The sequence below is a fragment of the Bison bison genome, unplaced genomic scaffold (assembly GCF_000754665.1).
Source record: "Bison bison bison isolate TAMUID 2011002044 unplaced genomic scaffold, Bison_UMD1.0 scf7180017864139, whole genome shotgun sequence".
NCBI lineage: Eukaryota > Metazoa > Chordata > Mammalia > Artiodactyla > Bovidae > Bison > Bison bison.
In genome coordinates, this window is record NW_011494711.1 from 2622412 (window position 1) to 2631671 (window position 9260).

The following is a 9260-nucleotide window of genomic DNA, read 5'->3' on the forward strand; positions in this document are numbered from 1 at the left end:
AAAGGACAACTCTTTCCTTCCAGTTGCTCACTAAAACTCCAAGAGTTGTCCTTAACTTCCATCTTTCTCTCATGTCACCAATCTACCCAACAGTGGTAAAGAATTTATACTTTTAAAATGCATCCAGAATCTGATCACTGGTCACCACTTCCACTGCTGCCACCTGTCAAAACCACCATCCTATATTATCCCCTTAAAGAGTCTCCTATTTAAAGGAAATCAGTCCTGAATATTCATTGGCAGGACTGATGTTGAAGCTGAAACTCCAACACTTTGGCCACCTGATGGGAAGAGCTGACTCATTGGAAAAGACCCTGATGCTGGGAAAGATTGAAGGCTGGAGGAGAAGGGGATGATAGTGGATGAGATGGCTGGATGGCATCACCGACTTGATGGACATGAGTTTGAGTGAACTCCGGGATTGGTGATGGACAGGGAGGCCTGGCGTGCTGCAATTCATGGGGTCGCAAAGAGTTGGACACGACTGAGCGACTGAACTGAACTGAACTGAAAGAGTCTCCTTGATTCCACCCATGCCCCCTACAACCTATTCTCAATATACCAGACAGACTGAATCTTTAAAACTTAAATTGGAATTCCCACATTGACCTGTATGCATCCTGCCACCCCCTTGCCTCATCCCCCTGCCCCTAGCTCATTGCTCTGCTCCCGCCCACAGCAGGAATGCTCTTCCTTGCCCCTCCTCCAACACTCCAGGTGCGGTCTTTCCTCAAGGGCTTTGCACTGGCAATTACTCCTGTTTAGAAAACTGTTTCCTCAGGTTATATCTCTGCAAAGTTCACTCCACCACCTCCTTTAAGTCTTACTCAAATGTCACCTTCTCAGAAGTAAAAACTTATTGAATAAATAATCAAGTAAATGGATTTCAAATCAATAACTTTTATAACTATCAAGCACTTTTACTTTATAATTATTCTAACTAGTATTGTTCTTTCTTAAAGCCTATGACCTAGTCTTAGTGTCGCATCCATATATTCTCAAACTGTACAGAATTAGATTCCTTTACAATGTCTTGTTCATTAAGTCCATGATTACTTCATGACCTTAGATGTTTTGGAATAATGTTTTGGAACATACAGTAATGTCCAGTGTTTTCTGAAGTAGTATGTGGTAACTTGCCTCAGTCATTAATTAGCTTTAATATGTGACATAAGTGAAATAGTCTTTTCTTTATAATCAGGGAGACAAGCTTGTATCTCCTTATTTTTTCCCAAAGTTGTAAACTACTGTCAGAAATACAGATGGCGGTGGGTGTTCTGGTGGTCTCTATGCTAGGCTTGACGTGGGGACCGCTACAGCTTGGCATCCCTAACCTGTCCTGCCGCTGGCCGCCCCCTGGGCTTGTGGGCACGTGTCTGGCAGCTCTCCAGGCAGTGTGGCCATGGCCAGTAGACCTGACACCTCAGGCACTGACCGCTACTCCTTGGAGCCACTGCGGAAACAAGATTATGAAGGCTGTTTATGCTCCCTGCTTCCCTCTGCCGAATCCAGAAGCTCTGCTTTTGCACTGAGAGCCTTCCATGTGGAATTGGCTCAGGCTAGTTAAGGACTCTGTCTCTGAGAAAACAATTGGACTGATGCAAATGCAGTTTTGGGGGGGAAAAAACTGTGAATGATTTATATTGTGACAGTCCACCACATCAGCGTGTGGCCACTGAACTATGGAAGGCTGTCAGAAAACATAATCTGACTAAAAGATGGCCTGTGAAAATCACTGATGAAAGAGAAAAGAATTTGGATGACAAAGTATATCATAACATCCAGGAACTAGGAAATTATGCTAAAAACACTCAGAGCTCTCTTCTTTATCTAACACTAGAAATATTGGGTATAAAGGATCTTCATGCAGATCATGCCACAAATCACATTGGAAAAACGCAAGGCATTGTCACTTGCTTGAGAGCAACACCCTGTCATGGTAGCAGAAGAAAGCTGTCCCTTCCCATGGGTATTTGTATGCCGCGTGGTGTTTCACAAGAGGATTTTCTACAAAAGAGCCAAAATGAAAATGTGAGAGATGTGGTGTATGACACTGCCAGCCAGGCACACTTGCACCTAAAGCATGCTAGGTCCTTCCACGAAAGTGTTCCTGTGAAAGCGTTTCCTGCTTTTGTACAGACAGTTGCTCTGGAGGACTATTTAAAGAAAATCCGACAAGTGGATTTTGATCTATTCCACCCATCTTTACAGCAGAAGAATAGTTTACTTCCATTATCTTTATATATTCAGTCGTGGAGAAAAAGATATTTTAAAAAAGCAAAAAAAGAGATATGGATGGCAATTAGTTAATGAATAATGTAAGAGAGTAGTTAGAATAACATAGAAAGTTAGTTTCAAAATGAACAAACCTATCAAAGAAAAAGCTATTTCTCCAATATGGTCAGGATGGTAGCAGGTATATTATCACTACAGGAAGCAAGTTTGACTGTCAAGTTGGTGAAGAATAATTACAATTGTCAGGCAGAAAAATGATGAGATTGTGGGAAATTGAGCATTCCAAAATTCTCACAGAAGTGTTGACTTCATGTTATAGTCTGCAAACTCATTTTAATGCTATAAGATCCAATTCACTTTTCCAGAAGTCAGCTGTTGCCAGTTTTGTCCTGCCAATTGTGAAATGTTCCAGTGTGATTTTTGTGTTTGTTTGTTTTATTTGTTTGAGAATTCATTATCACATTGTCAGATTTCTAGGTCATTGCTTAGAAAGGCAATTTTAGTAGTGTTTTAAATCACCCATGTGATAAACCTTTTCTTTGGAACGACCTCTGTCTCAATCATCCAAAATAATTTCATAATCTCTCTTGGATAGAAAGTTTATAGATTTGAGGCCACACAATTCTTTCCTTGGCTAAAATAATAAATTTTCCCAAGCTAAAAAGAACTTTCCCAAACCATGTTGAAAAAAAAAAATTTGTGACACTCTACAAAATGTCAATTTCAACAGCCCAAGTTTTCAGCCCAAATTTTCAGAAATTTCAAGTACATCAAACACTTCTACAAGTTAGGCACTGTGGGTCTGCTTCTCATTTTGCTAGATACCTGGTTTGTAGTATTTGTAATAGCATGTACTTCCTTTGAAGTTAGTATTCTTGAAGTCTCCAGAGGCTTGGATAAGTTCCTCAGAGACAGAGCTGGTATAATTTGTATAACAGCCCACGGCATTACCAGTTCACACTGTAATTTTGCCAGATCTTATAAAATAAGTTGGCTTGGCCCTAGTCATTAGAGAGATGGGCAGCCTCCAGGGTAAACCCAATTGCTGTAGAAACTATCATTAAAACTATTATTGAACATCTAGCTGGTGCCAAAAATACATCCAACTCATTGTAGTCATGGGGATCTACAGCAAGACAATGCTTTTGCGCTACACAAGGGGCACATGAATGCTTTAGCAGTTTTAATCCAGGGAAATGCTGAAATGGAAAAGCACTGGTCTCAGAAGGCACTCAGGCAACATCATCCTGCTCCCTCTCATTCTGGACCGCTTCCAGTTCCAGCATCCTTTAGCATCCCCTTTATAGCCAAGAATCTGAAGAGAGACACAGATGTAATTTGATCATGTTTGGCCATTTTTCATCTCCAAAACACTTCTCAAATCTATCTCCTCTTTCTTCATGACAAATACCACTGCCTTACTTCAGTCCTTCATACTGTTCACCTGGACTAACACAGGAACTTCCAGACTGGTCTCTCTAACTCCTGTCTACCCACTTCCCCCACCCTGAATATACCCACTTATCTACATTCTCCATGTTGCAGCCAGAATGGCTTGTCTAAAATATACAAATGACTCTTTCACTCCCAAGTTTTGAATGGTTCTGAATTCATTCATCAATTCATGCTCCTGCACTGGGAATACAGTAGTAAACAAAACAGATCCATTTTTGCCTTCTTGAAGCTTACATTACTGTGGGTGAGACAGGCAATAAGAAGACAACTCTACAGTGGTATATGTAGCAGGAAAGAGAGAGTGATGGAGGTGGGAATATTTTAGAAAGGGTAGTCAGGAGGGTCAATTCTCAGCAGAAGGGAGTGGGGGGAAAGTGTCAGCCATGAGACAGATGGACAGCGAGGAAGCACAAGTACTCCAGGCAGAGTGATTAACAAGTGCAAAAGCCTGAGTCAGAGAGATGTTTGCATGTTCCAGCACATCAAGGTGGCCTATGAGGTTGGAACCTGGTATGTAAGGAGGTTGAAGGCAAAGTGGGGAGCAGAGCACAGGCCAATTCAAGTAAAGACTTGCCTTCCAGGCCTTGGTAAGAATGTAGATTTTATTCTAGACGTGAAGGAGCCATGGCAGGTTTTAGCACTTCCTGGGGAATGTCATTATCTGATTTATATTTTAGAAGGACCACTCTCGCTTCTGTGAAAAGGGTAGACTTAGAGGAGCCGAAATGGAAGACTTATTCCCACTATAACTATGGACCTATTGCTGTGATCCTTGGTAGCTTGCACTAGGATGGTGATGGTAGTCAAATTTGGCATATCTGATCAAGAAGATTTGCTGAAGGATTGAATGTGGGTGGGTGTGAGAGAAAGCAAGGAATAAAGGACTCAACACTTCCTATAGAATACGGGCTTTATTGTTGGGCTTTATTATACAGCATCCAGTCTATCTGTTTGACATCTGCTTCCTTCTTCATCCTCATCTCCCACCCACATCTGAAAATTTTCCTTCCAGGAATTCTGAATTCTGGGAGTTTCCCTGCCTATGTGCCCATGCTGTTTCATATCTCTATGATGTTTTTCAGGCTGTACTTTTTGTATGAATTTCCCTTCCTACCTATACAATTCTTTTCAATCTTCAAGACTCAGCTCAGGCATCATTTGCGCAAGAAACCTTTTCTGGATTAACTTTCCAGGTTAAACTAAGTATCTTCTCCTATATGCAGCATTCAGCAGTCTTATCACTAATCGTCCTACATTGAAACTCAGGTTTTTGTCTGTCTTCCCACTGTCACCTCCACAAAAGGGGCATCTTGCATTTTATGTCTTGGCATCCCCAGTGCCTCACTCAGGGCCTGCACACAACAGAGGCTCAATAAATGTTTGTTAATCTGAACTGAATCTCCCAAGAGCTCTTCACGCCATCAAGTCAGCCTTGTCAGGGACAAGAGTGGATCAGATCATCAAAGAGCCATGAAGAGTGAAGCTTTCCTGGATAAATCACATTGTGCAGACAGGCATGTTGACCACATGGATCACTCGTTCTTCATATTGAGTGCTCATGGCCTTTGGTCAAAGTAAGCCAGCTCCAAAATATCTCTGAATGTGATAGATACAGGGATCAAGGAGTAAAGTTTGGGAGTAAATGGAAGAAAGGACTCAGTTACCTACTGCCTTTTGAACATGGGGTAACAGACTTCTAGAAAAAATGAAATGAAGCAGGCATATCCTCTATTATCTCTGTCAGTGTGCTCAACACCAGCAACACCAGCTGCTTTTCCTGGTCATCATAGCTGATAGAAGATAGCAAGAGAATCAGTTTGCAAGCTGCAGGTACAGAGCAGTGTTCAGGGGATCTATAATCACATTACATAAAGCGGGGTTTATATAAGGTTGACAGAATGTGCTGATGAGAGCCATTTACAGTTCAATTGTAACAGAGCAGTCTGGCAAGCAGCTAGCTTTCTCTGGGAGGTGATGTACTTTGGGTTCTGCTATCAAGTCAGATTTAGAATAACAATCTGAAGGGAACACAATCCCCCTTTTAAAAATCCTGCCTTCTCTTCCTCAGATCCAGTGAAGCAAAAGAAGTTAGAAGAGTCTGCGTAATACTAGCAGATTTTTCATTACTTTTTATGGAAATGCAACTTTATCTAAAGATTTAATTTTTTGGTCAGGGGAAACATAGTCAATATAGAAAACTTGATTTAATACAGCAGACAACAAACTCTTTTTTAAAAAACAACTATATTCCTTGAACTTTAAAAATTTGCCAGATGAATTAACCAGCTCTAACAAATTTTCAGCATAGCTTCACTAGTTTCTATAAAACATGCAGCCAGTGACAATTCTATAAATGGATTAAATTATGGAAGAGACACAGATTGTCAGTCCATATATGTTGTGTGTGTGTGAAAAGATTGAAAACTGTTTTCCATAAACACAAGAATGTATTGTCACCTGGTTTTATTTTCAGATATGTTCTCAAACATTTGTTTCAAATAGTTTTCCCAATTTGTTTTATATTTTTCCTGTTGCTTTTCATGGCTTCTTTAGCTGTAATCGATTTTTTAAAAAAATTTTATACTTAAATATTTTAATTTTTTTTTTTTGAGTATATATGAGGAAGAGTGTGTGTGTGTGTGTGTGTGTGTGTATGTGATGGTAAAAGGCTTTCTCCACCACAAGAGTGTAATACTGGCCAAACTTGGTTTTTGTCTTTTAATTCAATGCTTTAGCTTTTACATTAAATCTTTAATTTATTTGGATTTTATGTTAATATAGTGAGTTCTTTTTCATTTCTGATGACCAGTTTTTTTTAACATCATTCATTAAAGAATCCATCTTTTGATATTGTCATCTTTGTTATATATTTTATTCCTCCACTAACTTGAGTCTCCTTCTAGACTTATTATTTTATCTCCTCCTCTGTTCCTGTCCTAGCAAAATCACATTGCTTTACTTACTAATGCCTTGATACTAGAGAAAATTACCCTTCGTCAATTTTCTTTTTCAGAATTTTATTAGCTGTTACATTTATTTACTATTATATTTTTCAGAATATTGTTGGATATACTATGATCAAAATGATTTTTGGGTAAGAAATCTTTAGAATCATTTAGTCAAGTTCCCTTCAAAAAAAATCCCATTTCAAATTACGACTAAGGTTACCATTCACACATTACATACTGTTCATGGGGTTCTCCCAGCAAGAATATGGAGTGGGTTGCCATTCCCTCCTCCAGTGGACCATGTTTTGTCAGAACCCTCCACTATGACCTGTCCATCTTGGGTGGCCCTGCATGGCATGGCTCATAGCTTCATTGAGTTATCCAAGTCCCTTAGCCATGGCAAGGCTGTGATCCATGAATGGTATGAAAAGGCTGTCACCCTGCTTATTTAACTTATTGTCACCCTGCTTATTTAACATATATGTAGATTACATCATTCGAAATGCTGGACTAGATGAATCACACGCTGGAATCAAGATTGCCAGGAGAAATATCAACAACCTCAGCTATGCAGACATCATTCTAATGGCAGAAAGTGAAGAGGAACTAAAGAGCCTCTTGATAAGGATGAAAGAGGAGAGTGAAAAAGCTGGTTTGAAATTCAACATTCAAAAACTTAAGATCATGGCATCTAGTCCCATCACTTCATGGCAAATAGAAGGGGAAAAAGTGGAAACAATGACAGATTTTATTTTACTGGGCTCCAAAATCACTCTGGACCATGACTGCAACCATGAAATTCAAAGACACTTGTTCACTGGAAGGAAAGCTATAACAAACCTATACAGCATATTAAAAAGCAGAGACATCACTTTGCCAGCAAAGGTCTGTATAGTCAGAGCTAGTTTTTCCAGTAGTCATATACAGATGTGAGAGTTCTTTGGACTGCAAGGAGGTCAAACCAGTCAATGCTAAAGAAAATCAATCCTGAATACTCATTGGAAGGACTAATGCTGAAGCTGCAGCTCCAATACTTTGGCCACCTGATACGAAGGGCCAACTCATTGGGAAAGACCCTGATGCTGGAAAAGATTGAGGGCAGGAGGTGAAGGGGGTGACAGAGAATGAGATGGTTACATAGTGTCACTGACTCAATGGACATAAATTTGAGCAAACTCCAGGAGATAGTGAAAAACGGGGAAGCCTGGAGTGCTACAGTCCCTGGGGTTATAAAGAGTTGGACATGACTTAATGACTGAACAGCAACAGCCACCATTCACACTTTGATTGACTTTGAGATTATGGAATTCTTAATATTAGTGATTGTTTCCAGCCAAGAAAAGATGTCTTCCCATTCTTTGTCTTCTTTTATGCCTCTCAGCACATTTTGTCACTTTATTCATAGGTTATGCATATTTCATGCTAGGTTTATCCCTAGGTATTTTGAATGTTTGCAACTTAGAAATTACAATTTGTCCAAATCCTACACATCAAGATTCAAAAAAGATCTTATTTAGTCAGCATATCCTGTTAACGTGCCACCTAATTTTAATTTCTAGCTCATCCTGAAATAAATGTGTCCTCACTAAGTTTCTTTAGTCATAGCCTTTAGAACTTTATCATTTGTAGCTGCCTGATATCTTGTAAACATTCTCAGTATTTAAGCTGGTTCTTATTTTATGAATCTATCCCAGCCACAGTAGAAATACTACTCCTTCCAGTCTCACTTGCAGCTACAGTACAAGCATCAGACCTAGGTTGTGCCAAGCAAATACACCCATAGAAGACTCCAGAAGTAAAGCATGGAAGGTAGCAACGTGAACCGGTGGCCACATGTGCAGAAATTGATCTGGCAAATGTAGAGTGCTATTATCTGATTCTTCAGAAAGAGTCGACACATGGCACCAAGTGCCGTCAGTGGAGGGTGGCACAGTATGTACTCCTGGTAATAACAATCCTGCAGCAGTTTATTGTTTAAGAATGTATTGTATTCAAACTTGGTCTGATGGCTCCTGCAGAAAATTTGTGAGCTACCTGAACTACCTTAATAAATCTCTTTTTCTTTAAACTAGCCAGAGTAAATTCTCTGGCTTGCAACGAAAACTGACCAATTTACAGATGAAAGATGGAAATACATGTAGTTGGCACTAAGGAAAAAGAACTATTAGCAAAAGTTGATGAGACTGTGCCCTTGCTTATCTTTCTATTCCCTAAGCATTTATCTAATTATGTCCTTTAGCAGGCCTCTGACTAGTAAACAGTTTCTGTTTGAATTCCTCAAGTGCTGCTGAACTTGGATCCCTGGTGTAAAAAGCAAACATACTTTCACAGCATAGGACTTTGATCCCTCAGCTGTATAATTAACCGTGTGTTATGGAGAAAAATGTGTGAATTTGATAATTTTAAATACTTCTTAATATTGGCCATCAGTATATCTAGAGGAAATTGAAGTATACTTGAACACACAAATTAAGTATATGTATACAACTATTAATTCATGCTGAATGATAAACGCATGCAATATTGCTAAACCATATACTGGTCTTGGCTACACCATCACCTTCAATAACCTTCCATATTTTACTGGGTTTCCTAAGCCATGTTAATAAGCTAGAGGAGACC

At 39.5% G+C, this 9260-nt stretch overlaps 1 pseudogene; it reads left to right on the forward strand.

The window, feature by feature from the left end:
• Nucleotides 1-1262: 1262 nt before the first annotated feature.
• LOC104988644 lies at nucleotides 1263-2310 on the forward strand (annotated as a pseudogene).
• Nucleotides 2311-9260: the final 6950 nt, after the last annotated feature.